Source organism: Vulpes vulpes, chromosome 5, assembly GCF_048418805.1.
Source record: "Vulpes vulpes isolate BD-2025 chromosome 5, VulVul3, whole genome shotgun sequence".
NCBI lineage: Eukaryota > Metazoa > Chordata > Mammalia > Carnivora > Canidae > Vulpes > Vulpes vulpes.
Window position 1 is genome coordinate 53294422 of NC_132784.1, and position 17970 is coordinate 53312391.

A 17970-nucleotide genomic window follows, 5' to 3' on the forward strand; every position below is an offset into this window, starting at 1 on the left:
ACCCAGGGCGAGACCATCTCTCCTGAGCACTGCTTAGGGCTCCACAATAATGGAACCTTTTGCCTTTGCCCGTCCACTCTTCGACCAGACTGCCAGATGGTCGAATAAGTAATTCGTGAATAAGTAAGCTCCAGCTTACTATTCCACAAACAGCCCTGGAGCAAGTATCTCCTATTGCCCCCGTCCTGTGTTAGGGGGAATGCACCCAGAAACAGGATCCTTGGCCATAGGTATGTGAATACTTCATTTAATTGTGTGGGGCCAGACTGCTCTTCAGAAGCGGTAGCTAGAACTTTCTCATTTTAGATTCCCTACATCGCCTAGTTTATAATGTATTTGACAGTGTAATAAGTGTGAAGTGATATTACATTGTTCTTTTAATTTGCATTTTTCTAAATACTAATGAGTTTGAGCATTTTGCATATACTTGCTATTCTTCTGGGGCTTCCCTTGTACAGATTGCCTATTTACATCCTTTGACAACTTTCCATAGAACTTCCTGTGTTTTTATCCCTACGTTTCTGTAATTCTCTTACACTAGATATTTATTCTTATCTGATTTTAGGCAACCCAAGTATCTTTCCCCAAGTTATCCTATGGTTATCAACAGACTCAAAGCATAATTTGAGAATATTACAAACATCATCAATTCTCCTGCCTTAGAACAAACCAAAGTGGTTATAATTATGAACAGAAGCATTGCCTGAACTCACTCCCTTACACTGCTTATATTTTCTTTAATTGAATAGAGATAATTTTTGTTAAACAAATTTTCTTGGTACTTCATGTAGCAAAACAATATCATATAGTATCAACTTGCCAAAACAAAAGTTAAAAAAAGAATTTATGTCAAAAGGTTATTTATATTGGGCAATATTTTATGCATAAGATTTGTGATATGTGGATAATTCTACTTATGGTACTTTCTGTCACATAGATATTGAAATTAAGAGTATCTCACTTTATAAAGGTTATTCTAGTAGAACTAGAGTAACTATATAATATTAGGAAAGTTGTTTCTTGTAAATCCAGAGTTTTCAAACATTTACATTTGATTTGTATCTGAGTTGGTCAACCACTTCATTTTACTTTGTAAACTGTCAGTTGGATTCAAACCAACAATTATTCCATTTCAGGATTGAAATTTACCATTACCTAACTGCTGTCTGAAGTTGTATATTGAGACAAGGCAGGTGAGTCAGTCTAATAATCACCATTTTTAAGAAATAGTTCAAAGTATAAGCCAATGGCCTATTGACAGTAAGCTGTTGCACACCTATTCATGTTCTTACACTCATGCTTTTTCTTTTTGAGACTCCAGCATCATGAGGTAAGAGCCCCAGACACAAACACAAATGTATCTTACCAGCTGTGGGGGCTGTGGCCTCTCTGTTCTCCACTTCTTTCATTTGCTTCACATAATATTTGCAAGAAACCAATTATTGAATGGACGTCATATACTGACAATAGTGTCCAACTCTTGTTAACTGTTCAACGAATGGCAATTATGTTAATACTTTCCAGAAATTTCTCCCATTTCAAGGCCCCCAAATTTCCTACCTCCCTTGATGACTTCAGTTTACAAGAATCTTTCCTTCCTCAAAACTTTTTTTTTTAAATTTTATTTATTTATTCATGAGACACACACACACACAAACACACACACACAGAGAGGCGGAGACATAGGCAGAGGGAGAAGCACCTCCACGCAGGGAGCCCAATGTGGGACTCCATCCCAGAACTCCAGGATCACTCCAGGCAGAAGGCAGGCACTAAACCTCTGAGCCACCCAGGGATTCCTGGAATGTTTTAAGAGAGCTCTTTTTAGTATCAGTATAGTATCAGTATCTCGTGACTCTGACCCAGTATCCCTCAGGTGGCATAGGGGTTTCTTACCCTGACCTAAGGATAGCTAAAAGTGAGACTCTGTGGCCTCTGACCTTCTCCTTAGTTTGCATGACAATCTTCTATGGTGAAGGCACATATTTATGTGCAAATTAAATTATGTGAAATTAAAGGTTCAATAGACTACTCAAGGCTGATTTTGATGCAGAATGTATTTAAGCAAATGTCCTATTGATTTTATTCAATGTAAACCCAGTTACATATTATTGGCTCAGAACTAGTCCTGTAGATGGCTAACACTGCCTACACTAAAGGTATCCAAATCTCTTTCCCTCCTTGGGAAGAGACATTTCTTTCCTTGGAATCCTGGAGATCTGAGGGAGAGGGATACAGAGAGACATGAAAAGGGGAATGGACTCAATTGGAAAGCACAGTTTGATCTTGAAATGACTCAACAATTTCCTATAATTGTGTTTCCCTCCTTATGGCCAATCTTTTTCCTACGTGGGTTTTTGAATTTTGTCTCTAACAGACAGGACAATTACTTCTTTGTTTGAGATCTTTCGAAAGTCCCATGGGCCTGAACATAATGCGTGGAGTAGGAAGACTTAAGTGAGCCACCCCTGCCCACGCTTCCAGTATTGCCTTTTGTTTCTGCCTGGCCGGAACACAGAGGCACCAGGCTGCTCAGCCTACAGCCCCCAAACAGGACGGTCTCTAGGTTTGCTATACTTTCCATATATTTGCTCCTCTGCCTGATATCTTTCCCCCTTTTTTGAAAGATTTATTTTCAGGGGTGCTTGGGTGGCTCAGTCAGTTAAACAACTGACTCTTGGTTTCGGCTCAGGTCATGATCTCGGGGTCATGAGGTGGAGCCTTGCCTGCCTTGGGCAGAGGGTGAGTCAGGGACAAACAGGGCTAGGCAGGGCTAAGTAGGGGGCCCTGGAAGTAGGCTCACAGAAATTCCAAAAATGCTGAGGTGTGAGGAAACCGGAGATGAAGGAACAAGCCAGACCACCCTGCCCTAGATGTGAGCGGGGAGGGTGTCTTGTTATAACAGCTACTTGTGACCAACAAAGAATAATCAGGCCCCAAAGAAGAAGTAAGCCATTAAAAATGTTTTCACTAGCTCTTGCTCAATGGTGATGTCAATAAATATGTTAAAAAAGATTTAGGTTCCCTGGTTGGCTTTCAATAAAAGAGCAACGCTACAAGCTCTCAGGGGCAACCCGGTGGGGACCCCTCTCACAATACAGAACTTTCTCTGTATCTTTACTTAATAAACTTCTATCTCTTCACTCACTCTCCTGTGACCCTGAGATTCATTCTTTGACTCCGTGAGATAAGAACCAAGTTCTCCCGTATCAGGGGAAGTCTGCTCGGAGTCTCTCCCTCTGCCCCTCCCTTGCTTAGGTGCTGTCTCTCTCTCTCTCAAATAAACACATTTTTTTTTTTAAGAGAAAGATTTATTTTCAGTTTGTTTCAGTGATTGGGCATCAGTTCCAGTTGGAATTTTTCTTTATAACCATAACCACCCCTTCCCAAAGACCACCCTCTGCCACCTACACAAGTTTCCTGGCATATTCGCCAATCCTCGGGGTTCCATCACAGCATCTTTCAAACTCAGTTGTAGCTGCTTTCATGTCTTTCCTTTACACTGGGGCTCTCTTCTTTCATATCTCAATTTACAAATCTGACTTGCCTGACTTATATAGTGAATGTTCAAAAACAGTTTGTTGAATGAATGGCTCAATTAAATAGCTTTTGCCTCAAACTGTTGATTTGTATGGAGACTAAGGAGATGGATAATAATACAGTACTTTTATCCCTTTGCTTTGTCTTAAACTATTTCAATCACATTGCAGCAGTAAAAATAGCACCTAGACTTTATAGTCTGAAAAAAAAAAAAAACAAAGAAATATGCAACCCAGATTATATCTGTATAGGAGAGGAAAAATAATTTTCTCTCTACCTTCTTAGGTTCTTGGCTGAGATCCTCCTCCAGTACTCACCCCTCCATAATGAAAGACAGATTGACAGGAGAACCTGGTGAGAAACACCCATAATAAGCTGGTGAGCAAGCATAATTAAAATGTGATAAAAGCTATAAAAAACTAAGAAAGATATAGACAAAATGAAAAGCCTCTTTTAGATAGAGGCTGCAGAAAAGTATTTTCATTACTTTGCTGAAATGGTCCTCTCTGTCTGAGATACTCTCACCATCCACCCCACCTAATTTTCATCTGGCTGCTGTTTGTTTTCCATTTTAATGAATTTTTCTCTCTTTTTTAAAAGATTTTATTTATTTATTCATGAGAGACATACAGAGAGAAGCAGAGACATAAGCAGGCTTCATGCAGGGAGCCCGATATGGGACTTGATCCCAGAACTCCAGGATCACACCCTGGGCTGAAGGCAAACACTCAACCAGTGTCCCCATTATAATGAATCTCAAGATGGGCCTCATTCTTTTTTTTTTTTTTTTTTTTAAGTTCCATGTATTTATTTTAGAGAAAAGGGAGGTGGGGAAAGAGGCAGAGGGAGAGGCAGTGAGAATCCCAAGCCAACTCTGTGCGGAGCATGGAGTCCAACCTGGACCTGAATCCCACAACCTAGAGACCACAACTTGAGCTGAAACCAAGAATGCTCAACTGCCTGCACCATCTAAGCACTCCTCATTCATTTACGTAATACAAAATACTAAGTAGTTATTATGTTTCAGAGATTTTGCTGCAATTAGGAAATAAAAGAGCCATTGATCCTGCTCTCCTGGAGCTTAACATAGAGCAAGAAATGAAGTATGGATGCAAGATGAAATACAAGGATACTGAGCACAAGGAAAATGGAAGCTAGGAGATGAGGATGGCATCAGGCAAACCTTCATGAGTAGGTGATATTTAACCTGAGATTCAAGAATGCACAGAGATTAACCAGGCAGGAGATGTTCCCGTTGGAAGGAGGAGAGGAATTGAAATCTTAGAACAGAGAGAAAGGATAGTAAAAATTAGAAAGTTCAAAATATTTTGTGTCTATGAGTGGGTGTATAAGAGGAAGCTTCTTGAGATGAGGAGCTCTGAGATTCACCTCTTCAGTGCATTCTCATGTTTCTGCATGTCAGTACTTCCAGGACACCATTTTTCCAGACCACTTTTTCAAGGATGCTTGTATAACAAGTGGCCTCAGAAGATAGAGGTAGTGCCTTCTATTGGAGCAAAAGGTGGTCATGCTCGCTCTTCAGTATAAAAGACGAGGGTTCTTGAGAAGGAGAGACAGATGTAGCTAACTTACAGGGCACTTGAAAAATGTGTTAAAGATGTTGGAATTTATTTTAGGACCATGAGAAAGCATTAATACACTTAAATGAGGCATCATAATAAGATTTGTGTTTTTTAAAGGTCATTCTGGTTGATGAGTAAACTTTGAAAAGAAGTTGGGGAAGAGGGAAACTTTGAGGTACTTGCGACATCCACATGGAAACGTTGTATTGGCAAATAGATAAAGACTATCAAGCTGATAGGGGAGATTTAAGGAGATAGAGATTTACGAATCAATATGAATAAAGCTACAGAAGGGGATGCGGTTACCTAGAGAAAGTGAGGCGAAGGCAGATTTGTGAATAATTCTGATATTCTATTTAAAGTTCTTATGAAGGTCATTCTGTTTTGAAATTTCATAGCAACCATGAGTATTTTTTCCCTGGGTTCAGAATGTTACAGTATTTAAGGTATGTGTTAATGTATCTCTTTCTCTATGAATGGACTTCCAAACTTTTCCACCATATTTCACTTACCTTTGTGTCTTGCACAATATCTCATCATAGTAGGTATTCATTTAATTCTTACTGATATTTGCTGAAATAACATCCGTGCTTCTTCTACAGACAAAATCTGGAGATAAAACTTTTCCTGAAATGTGTGCTAAATTGTGGAGGATTTTTTAGCCTGTGTGCTTTGAATCATGTAATCCTAAATATAGACACAATAACCCATTGTACCCACATTTAGGACTACTCTCTTTCAGTTTCCTAAATTTCTTTTGCTTTTATGGTTCCCACTCGATTAGCTAAATAATTCTGTTATGTATTTAGACACAGCCTGTAGTTCTAGGCAGAGATAAAATGTGTCCCGGTGGACCCAATAAAAGAAAAGCTTTGCATATAATAATTAATTAACAAAACACACTCATTCTTAATATTACAATTTATTCATAAATCATTTCTTTTTGTGTGAATTGTACAATTATGATGATGGGAGTGAAATATAGGTATGATACATAGCATTTCATTTACTGGTTTTAGTAAGTCTTTAGTTGTACCTTTTAAATTGACTCCAAATTATATTTTAATATTCAAACCGATTTTCTGAGCTTTACATGTTTTTATTAAGTCTGAAATGGGGTCTTCGTATACTGTTTTCTACCTAGGTACTAGGTTGGGAATGCTAAGTTTTATGTTAGGAGAACTATAGAAAGTAACAATTTTTTCTGTGGTAAAGTACTTGGTAATTTGAAGACTAATAGATGAAGGGAAGGAGGGAGAGATGGGAAAGTGAGAATATCACCAAAGTGACTTTAATTTATCAATAGTAATTTTATCTCTAATAATCCTTAATTTGACCAAGATGGTCTGTTTCACTTCTTAGTGGTTTAACAAACTATCTTCTCTATATTTGATGGATTTCTGTAACCATTCATATCAAAGAGGTTACCAGAACCTCTGCTATGCTTCCACTGAATTGGTGATGCTGCCTTCAAAATGGATAGCTTGCCTTTGTCTCCAATTTGAGCTCACATTTTAATGTTTAATTCTGTAATCTTTTGTAATAATTTATTTATTTTTATTTAGGACCTCGAAATAAATTTTCTTGAATAAGTGTGTATAGAGGAGCTATATTTGCTATGGATTTCATATCAAGATACACATACTTATTTTATCAAGGGGTTGTTGATTCTGATACAGTTGAGGGCCACGACTCTGGGTCTGGGTTTTAAGTTGATCCAGACTCTTACTCATGCTGAGCATCTATTTAATGGCATGCTTTATGATTAGACTTTACAAGATCTCAAAGGTAGATCTCAAATGCTTCTTCCTAGGAAAGTTCCATGTTCCAATGCAAGTTTGGCAGTCTTTTCCCTAGGCACAGGTTTATAAACTGAAAGGCTATAAAAATAATATTTGTAATGCTACACAGAGAGGTTCCTTTAAATTCCTTTCCCCAGGGAATTCATTTACATTTAATAATGAAGATGGTCACTCAAGTGACAAGTCTTCTTCTATTTTTTTATTATTATTATTATTTTAGATTTTATTTATTTATTCATGAGACACACACACACACACACACACACACACACAGAGGCAGAGACACAGGCAGAGGGAGAAGCAGGCTCCATGCAGGGAGCCCGACGTGAGACTCGATCCCAGGTTTCCAGGATCAGGCCCTGGGTGGCAGGCGGCATAAACCACTGAACCACCTGGGCTGCCCTATTTTATTATTTTGATAAAAAATTTTTATGCTGGACTATAGATACGTTATAGTCATCCAAAACTGAGACAATACCTAACCTTATGGAAAGCATGATTTAAAATAGGAATCTGACATCAATAGGTAATTATACATAATTACAAACTGCATTTGTAGTGGAAGCTCAAAAGGAAAGATTCAAATAAAAGCAGGGGACATAAATTGCTGTAGACAAAGTAACGAAAGCTTCCCAGAGAAACTGACATTTGAATTGATAAGGATGAGGTGAAGTTAACAGATGTAGAAACGGATAATAGGGGGTTGGCATAAGGCAGAAGTACATTCCACAGAGGAGAAAGCATATGTAAAGGTCCTGGGGCATAATAGAAACAATTACTCTTATCCTGAATTATTCTACCTTGACAAACAGTTTACTCTGAATTTCTATTCATTTTTGTAGAACAAACATTTCTGTCATAAAGTGTTATAATGATCTTTTATATGACTGCTCCTTTAGGTAAATTCCTGTCTAACTGGAATTACCTGTCTAACTGGCTGAAATTATAATCCCCATTTACCACATTTCTTGACAGGTGAAAGCTTTCTACCAAAAATTTTTAAGAAGGAATGTAGCCTATTATAGACAATTGTATTTATCAGGTAACTACAATCAGTATAATTATGTATGCCATTGTTAATGCCTGAATATTCCTAACCCCCAACTCTGTACTATAACAACAGTAAAAATGGCATCAAGAGAAGCCGGTTATAAGGTAGATACAGACGTTGCATCAGAAGTAGTTAGCAACTGTTTGGAATTCTTCAACTGGCAAGTAATATTTAATCCTTATCAGCAAAATAAGACAAAAGACTCAATAGATTTGCCTTAATATAAATAACAATTATGAATTAAATTATTGAATTTTATGATGTAGAAAGGCCTTCATCATATTTTTATGTATGTTCTAACAATTACCTTTTTAATGAGACCAGATGTTCTGAACATTCTTAGACTATGACATTAAGAGTCAAAATTAAGAATATTTGTTTTTAACACAAAATATCATGACCTGTACCAAGGAAAATAGGATTTTTCTCCTGTCATGTTATCCTCTTGTCTCTGCATACAGGAGATGTATGGTTATGATCACATTCCATTTATACTGAGTATCAATCCCTCTTTCTCTCACTGACTTATAATCTGTTGACTATAGCATATTTTGAAAGGATATAAGGCTACACAACCACCATCTGGCTATTTGAATTTTTCAGCAAAGATATTTTGGGCAATGAATTATTTTACTGTTGAGATTGTCCCGGTTCATGAATAAATATCATCAAGGATTTTTGTCTGCAGAGAAGAGTGACCTCTATCTATTATATGAACTCAATGAGAGTGTTTGACCTTCCTAAATCCTTGACACAAAATACAATATGGATGCAAATGAGTTCTGGATTTCCAAAATAAGTTCCCTCCATGACACCCTCTATTACATTTTAAAAACCCAGCCAAAGATAGACAATTCAAAGCACTCCATATAGTGAATTGAATTCCATTCTGTTTCCAGCTGCTCACAAATGCAGAGGCTAAATAGAATCTTTTCGAAAGCACAGGTCAGAGAGAAAGAAAGAGAGAGAGAAAGAAGCTATAATGTAATTGAGGAATGAGACATGTAGAATTGGCAAAAACATGAAGTAGGGTAGTTATCACCATGCACAAAAATGTGTTTTTTCTTGTGCATGCAGAAATACAAATTCTATTAAATGGACTCAGCCCCTATTTGCTGGGGCACTGCAGTCCAGCCAAAATACTGAGTCTAGAATACATGGAAAAGTGAGAACTGTCAACAAAGCCTGGGCTCAACAATGATGTGGGTAAACATTAGATTAGCAGTATGAACAAGTACATGGATTTACACAAGCTATGAGGATAATCAGGGGAGATTTTAAAACTGTGTTGTACTTAGGAGATCAAGACAGGTATGGTTCCAACAAAGAATTGTGTATGGGGAGGCATGCCACTGTCAATATAACTAGCTCAGTATCAAGGGAAAATACTGTGTTTAGCCGGGATAATCAGATCAACTGATATTCTGATATTAGGCAAAATTTTCAGAGATTTGCAATGATGGTATGTTAGAAATCTGGAGTAAGAAGAAAGATGATTTGGAAGCAAAATGTGACAAAGCTCAATGGAATAAGTGCATTTAAAGAAGATAAGGCATGTAAGTGTCTGACAGTTCTTCCCTATGTTGTCTTTCTATTTTATTCACTTATTTTTGAAGATTTATTTATTTGAGAGAAAGAGAGTGCATACAAGAGGTGGGGAAGGAGCAGAGGGAGAGACTCTTCAAGCTGACTCCCTGCTCAGTGCAATGCTCTATGCAGGGCTCCATCCCACAAGCCCCACAGTGAGTTATTTTTCAAAAAGGCAATGTAGAGGGTGCCTGGGTGGCTCAGTTAGTTAAGTGGCTGACTCTTAGTTTCGGCTTGAGTCATGATCTCAGGGTCATGAGATAGAGTCCCACCTCAGGCTCTGTGCTCAGCAGAGAATCTGCTTATAGATTCTCTCTCTCCCTCTCTCTCTCTCCTTCTGCCCCTACCCCTATTTATTCTTTCTCTCAAATAAATAAATAATTATAAAAATGGAAATATCATGATTTAGGTGATCAACTTGATTTTCCCATCCATGACTGCTTTGTCTATAATATTGTGCTGCTCAAAACACAACTCCATCATAGCCAAACAGTTATTAAGTCATGTAGAACATATCAGCATGACTTTGTTTTAGTAACACGTATTTTTAAAATAAGTGTTTTTCAACATGAATTTCTACATCATTTTCAAAACACAGACTTTTATCATTTTATTTTTTTCTATTCCTTTGTACAGTTTAGTTTTAGTATATTGAGGACCTTTTACTTTTTACTTTATACATAGAGTAAAATCAAACATCTTGGCATTAACACAAAGGCACATAAGGACATTTTTTCCTATTGGAAGCAAAAAGAAAAGATACCTATTATAGTTGGTTATATTTTCCTGTGAAGTCATCAGAATATGGCAAAAAATATAAGCACATGAGACAGCACATACCCAACACCATCCTTCAAAAATCTGTAAGCTGTTTCTCTTAAATTAACTAGACAGCAATCCCCAAATAATTTGTATTTGACCCTGAAAATTTAGAGGTATTTGAGTAAGCTTATATCTCATGATTTATGAAGACCAAGTTGTAAAGCAAAATGATATATCCATATTATCAAATCTAACTCAAGAGGATCTGGAAAATCATTTCTTTTCATTATATTACCCTGCACTTTTAAATTGATACTTATTAGTTTCATTTCAAAAAACATTGACACAATGTCTGTCATAATCTGGATTCCTCTATACTCTATACTGGAGACAAACATTTTATTTTCTTTTATTTATTTTAAAGAAATTTCATTTTTTATTAATGAGAGACACAGAGAGAGAGGCAGAGACACAGGTGGAGGGAGAAGCAGTCTCCCTGCGGGGAGCCTGATGCAGGGACTTGATCACAGGACCCCGGGATCATGACCTGAGCCAAAGGCAGATGCTCAACCACTGAGCCAGCCACCCTGGAGACACAAAATTTTAAAAGGTATTGTGATAAATGAGATTATAATGAGTTAAAGGACCCTGTACTTGCTCTCCCATCCCTAATTTTTGCTTTATTCCCCCTCCATTCCAAGATTCTGCAATAAAGTGCAAAAAACAAATCTTGGCTTAGGAGAATATCACCTTATGCTGTCCATTTGCACCTGTCTATAAGAGAGAGCAGTGTAGGATTTCTCATTTATCTTAAAGAAGTTAATTCTGATAAAGATGTTGTAGATCCGCAAATATTATGTTAGCCACTTTCATTTCTGCTCATTCTGCTCATTACCATTATAACCTATTCAATTATTAACATAAGTGAGCAGAGAAAAAGTCTCTATTGCCTTGTTCAGAGTCCTATTCTTTAACACATGTTTATTGAGTGTACTCTATATGATGAGATGCACTGGGAATTCAGTGATGGACAAAATAGACAAGACTCCTCATTTGTAGTGTACATTCTAGCAGGGACAGAAATAAAAAGAAACCAACACATATGATTAAACAAAATCTTGACATGGTGGAAAGTTCTATTAGGAAGACATGATATAAAGTCAGGTCATCAGAGTACACTGCTCCAGTTTAAGAACTGAAATCTGAAATCTTAAGGACGAAAAGAGGGAAGAGGCACAGGTGACGAGGCTGCTAATGCAGAGCATGTGGCCTCCCCACCATGCATCAATGACATGGTCAGGAGATTGAATTTACCCATGGTGGGAATATTTGCACAAAAGAAATCAGCCAACACCAGGTGTAAGAGATTTTCTTCCTTCTTTCCTTTTCTTTCTTTCTTTCTTTCTTTCTTTCTTTCTTTCTTTCTTTCTTTCTTCTTTCTTTCTTTCTTCTTTCTCTTTCTTTCTTTCTTTCTTTCTTTCTTTCTTTCTTTCTTCTTTCTTTCTTTCTTTCTTTCTTTCTTTCTTTCTTTCTTTCTTTTTTCCTTCCTTCCTTCCTTCCTTCCTTCCTTCCTTCCTTCCTTCCTTTCCTTTTCTTCCTTTCCTTTTCTTTCTTTCTTTTTCTTTCTTTCTTTCTTTCTTTCTTTCTTTCTTTCTTTCTCTTTCTTTCTTTTGTCCCCAGAGAATCAATTATTAAATATTTACTACCAATAGAAGCAAAGAGACGAATACTGATGCTAAGATGCTGATCTAAGAGGTGCTTTTTGAGGGAAAATTTCACATTTAAGCACTTATTTTAAACCTGAAGAGATAAACATACATCCATTACTAATAATGTATTTTTACGTTGTGGAGGATACATCCACTCCTTGTGAATTCTTTTACATTGTTTGTAAGATTCAGCAAGGTGTGTGTCCTTGAGTTTTGCTGGAGGGAAGAACCAAAAATTGAGCAGACTACAAGGGATTACAAACCTAAAAACAGCAAAGCGCTGTTGCCTTAAGGGTAAGTAATGGAGTAAGTCAAAATCTAGTTTTAAGATGGGGTGCCTGAGAGAACGAATTGTCCTGAAGGAAGGATTTGTGAGAAGCAGAAATTACTTAGAGAGGAAAGAAGAGGTATTCAATAAAATCATCTTGGAAGCTTCCAGAAACAATTAGAGGGTGATATATTTTATAAGACAGAGACCTATGGTTAAAGATAGAGACTTATTTCAGAAAAAAAAAAAAGATGTTAAGAAAACTTTTTTTTAAGGAAACTCTTTTACAATGAATTCAAAAGTGGGAAGTAATAAGCCATTAGCCAAAGATGATAGTGAAATTGTAATCAGAGACTTGAGTAAATGGTAAAGCAGGAATCAGCTAATGTGAAGGTATAAGACATCAAGGAGATCCACAAAAACTACTTTAACAACACTGACACTTCTGTTTTAAGTATCATATTTTTCAGATGTAGCTAGTTTGCATCAGTTCTGTAATTTTTAAATTTCTGAACACAAACGCATTCGTTTTCTAATACTGCACAAAGAATTACTACAAATTTACTGGCTTAAAGCTTGATCCTTACAGACCACTGGAGTTCCATCCCCAGTCTGCCCTCTGACTCCTGGTAAATCACTCTATCTCAGACATCTGCCCTTTCCCAAGGCTCCCCAGAGTCTCAGGGCATCCCAGCATCAGCTCAGACTCCAATGACCCCAGCTCAATCCACTCTAATCATCCCATCAACCTCAAGTCCAACATTTCCAGTAAATCTCATTAGCTAGAAGTCCAAAAATCTAAATAAGGTCCAGGTGAGGATGAGATGCCTGTGCAGATGTGTTCAGTGCAGCTTCTGGAGCACATTTCCTGCTCAGCTGTGGGCCTGCAAAGGGACAAAACCAGGGGCGCCTGGTGCCCACACTCCAGGGTCTTTCGGCAGGGCAGCTTCTGAAGGACTAGGGCCATTGTGCGGGTCTTTATCAGGGCACAACTGCAGCCAGTGGTGCTCCCCTCCATCCCCTCCCTTGGAAGAACAGGAATGTATTTTAGAAGAAAAAAAAAACACCCTTATTCTAGCCTGTATTTCCTATATCTATTACTTGTGGCAAAAATGTTAGGCATTAAAACCCTTCAAAGTTCAAACACCATAATCATTTTTAATCAAAACCTAGTTTGTTCCATGAGGTAGATAACCTACATTGAATCCTTAAATTAGTGAGTTGACTTTTTAATTTTATCATTATCATTCCTTCCCAGATGTGTTAAGTCCAGAAATTCATGGCTACTATTTGAATGTGCAGGAAGGATACAGGATAAAAAGAATTAACCAAGAATCAAAAACACTTCATTGTTGATCAAACAATGTTTGATGAAAACATTTTATGTTCCTTCATCTCCACTTCTTGCTTTCTGTTAGATTGATTTTCATAATTATCATTTCATTTTCTCCTTATATTGGGATACTTTTTATTTTTAATTTGCCTCAGGGTTTTATGAATCTGTTATGTCACCTGGTATGGCAAAATATAAAATTCATTGTAACAGTTAACAGATACTAAAATGTTACTTAATGTCTATTAAAATTGTATTGCTTTCTAAATTTTATTGCTTTACATATTCTGGTGTACAAGAACACTACTTTTTCTTTGCACTTTTGATATGTATATTTCAATAAAGTTTTATTACTTTATCAATTTGTTCATGTTCTCTGTTGCATATTATATATATATATAAATGTATATAAATATACATACCTCATTCTGTCGTTCATTAAATTAAACTATATTTTTATCTTATTTTCAGTCAGCACTGTTACATTCTTGATTTACTACAAAATGTGTCCCTGAATTAACCAGGTCTAATGTAAATTTTCACTTGACCATTTTTAATAATGCTAGGACTTTAGAACATTTAATTTTCAATTACTGTATTCTTTGTGTTATTATTTTAAACTTGTCTATGTTTAGATTTCTCGGAAGATATTATTCGGACCCTGAATTATTATTATTATTATATTATGTTTATAATGTTTAGATTATGCAATTTTAAATGTTTAAAGTAAGAGCAAATAATTAGAAAATTGTTACACATGACACAATGTGTTAAACTCTAAATCATCAGCTAAAGTCTTAAAAACTTTTTCTGAAATCATTTTATGTATAAAATTACACTTGACTGGGGATCCCTGGGTGGCTAGTGGTTTAGTGCCTGCCTTCAGCCCAGGGTGTGATCCTGGAGTCCTGGGATGGGGTCCCACATTGTGCTTCTGCAAGGAGCCTACGTCTCCCTCTGCCTGTGTCTCTGCCTCTCTCTCTCTCTCTGTATGTGTGTCTCTCAAGAATAAATAAATAAAATCTTTAAAAAAAAATTACACCACTTGACCTTAATCATACAAATATCATTGTTATTTTGCAATTTTATAAAGAACATGCATTTGTTTTCCCATTTCGGGGAACACATGCATCTAAACACAGAATATCCTTCCTAGAAAATCCATTCATAATCTTTTTTATTTTTATTCCCCTGTAGTTAACATACAGTAGTATATCAGTTTCAGATGTACAATATAGTGACTCTATACTTCCATACTTCACTCAGTGTTCATCATGGTAAATGTGCTCTTTATCCCCATCCCCTATTTCACCCATCCCACCCTCTCCTCACTTCCTCTCTGGTGACCATCACTTTGTTCTCTACAGTTAAGAGACTGTCTCTTGGCTTGCCTCCAGTCATGATTTTTAACGGCAACAACAAAAAACAAAGTCTAAAAATTAAATTTAAATTGGCATAAAAGAAGATTTCCCTTTATTTCTCTTGGAAGTCCTGCTGATTTTTACTATATTTAGTACTTTATTTCATTTAAATCTGTAATGACTTCTTTCAGATTTCATAATAATACAACTCGATCTCAAAACTATATTTTATAAAATTTGAAACACTCAAAAACATCTACATTAAACTTTATTTTCACCTATACCACTACAAAAGTTTTTTTTTTTTTACAGATTTTATTCATATATTTGACAGAGAGACAGAGCACAAGCAAGGAAGTGGCAGGCAGAGGGAGAGGGAGAAGCAGACTCCTTGCTGAGTAGGGAGCCTGACATGGGGCTTAGTCCCAGGAACCCCGGATCATGACCTGAGCCAAAGGCAGATGCTTAACTGGCTGAGCCACCCATGTACTCCTAACTACAGATTTTTTAAAGTATTTTTTCTTTATTTTTAAGTAATCTCTATGCCCAGTGTGGGGCTCAAACCCAGCCCTGAGATCAAGAGTCACACACTAAACAACTAAGCCAGTCAGGTGCTCCATATACTCTACATTTTATTTTTAGAGTTCCTTCCCAATATTCTTGATAAAACAACGGGGTAATGTGATTGTCCATTGATCATGGGCAAGTGTATCCATCCTCCCAATCCTTGGCATCTTTAGGTAATTCAAATAAAAGGTGGCAGGATATAAACTACTTTCCAGTATATTCTTCTGACCTCTATTTTTACCTGCTTTCTTTCTCTGTTCCTGTATGAATAAAGTCACATTAATGAGTTTTTCTTCTTTTATAAGTAGCTTTTATATATATCACAAAATCTATACAGCAGTTGAAAACAATAATTAAGAACACAGTCTCTATTCTGATACATTATTCTTTTAAAAAAGCATTTATTCTTTAGGCTGTCCTAAAAGATTGTCTCATCTTTCTAATCATTGTGACTTCTTGTTAATATCTTGGACTGAATAGATAAATCATAAAAAAATAAAATAAACAGGTCATAGGTGAATATAGAGATGTAGATAGCCGTAAACTTCTGAGTATGAGGTTTATATAAGAAATTAACTAAAAAATGATCTTTCAAGTAAACAATATTTTTAATATTTCTTAGACCTTCCTTTACACTCTCTGAAACTGGTATACCAAGCAATAGAATTCACTCATATATTTCTCTTTCAATGTATATTAAGTATGTAATCAATACTTATTTGAAATTCTATTTATTTCTGAAATTTATAGATTTTATTCATATCACTGGAGCTGTTCAGACCAACGCTCTAAGTATCTCATGTATACACATATGATATATTCATATTTACATATATGCACAAATGTTATAGTTATGTCATCCACTAGGAAAACTTTTAGAGTATTACATAGAATTGTTGAGTCCTTATATTGTTCACCTGAAACTAATATAATACTATATGTTAATTATACTGGAGTTAAAAGAACATAAAAATAAAAGTAAAAAAGGTATTTTATTGAAAACTTTTAGAATAATGTATAGAATTGTTGAGTCACTATATTGTATGCCTGAAACTACTGTAACAGTATATCTTAATTATATTGGAGTTTAAAAAAACATGAAAATAAAAGTAAAAAGATATTTTATTGATATATTGCTACCAATCCAGCATTTTGCTAAACATAGGGATTAAAAAATAGTGAACAACAACAGAAACGCTGTCTTATATGGTAAAGTCATATTTTTCCAAGCCATGTCAGAAGCTAAGAATGTGATGTTTTATTATAGATATACTACTTGGCGGGGATGGTGGGGAGGTAACGTGTTCTATGAGGGAAAAGTCTCAGGTATGGGGATGGTATTGAGGCAGATGGCACTGGGGGGACAGAGTCCATTATTAAGTGATGATCTTTTCAGAGAGGACCAAAGAAGCTCCTCCAAGGCCACAGAAGATTACTATGTGGTTCAAGCTCAGTAGTTTCTAATTTCTACTTGCTACTAGACCATGTGCTATATGGAAACACAGTCACAGAAAAGCCATTCCAGGGAACATTCTTTCCAGAGATTTAAGAGCACACAGCAACATCAGAAACAGTTTTTCTTACAGCTGCTACTGTGGAACAGAGCGATAGGAAATGATGACAAATGGTCTGAAAATGTGTTGTTCCTGCAGAGATGCGATTCGAATAAGTGTCAGCTTTTCCAGCAACAGCAATTACTCTGCTCTGGGAGACATGAGGTAGAATTTAAACATGTATTTATATTAAGAGATTTCAAAACTGCCCTTTGAATTGTGCGAGCTACTGATATATTCAAATTGCTTGGTGAAGGTTCATTCAGATTCTGTGCTCTATTATTTAGAAATGTGTGTATAAAGTGACTTAAATTCTATTTTCATTTACTTAGTGTCCTGATTTTACCTATAACAACAGTAAGAGTTAAATGAACAATTTAAGAAACATCAGAGGTTAGTTGGAAAATAATCCAATACTTTCAGATGTATAAATATTTAAGATATAAAAGGAATAATAATAATTGAAATAGGCAAATATTCACAAGGTGATAGTATCAAAAAAATTAAACGAGAAGTGTGAGTATGAAAACTATGTAAGTGAGTGTCCCTGACCCTGGGGAAGCAGATTAAGTTTACTGCAACATAATTAGAGTCACAAAAGTGAAAGACAGTTTCTAGTGAAAAAAAAAAAAATAGAGAAAAAATGAGGACACATTCCCCTAAGTCTGAGCTTAAATCATTTGTTATTTTTTATTTTGTTGAATTGACAAAACTGCTGTCCAATGAGCAAGTCATCACTGATTTGTCCAATCACTCTTCAACCTTAGTCAAGACATACTAGTTATTTCCAAGTAATCATAAACTAAGGACAACTGAAAGAAACTCAGACAATATATTAAAAAGCAAACGTTAGA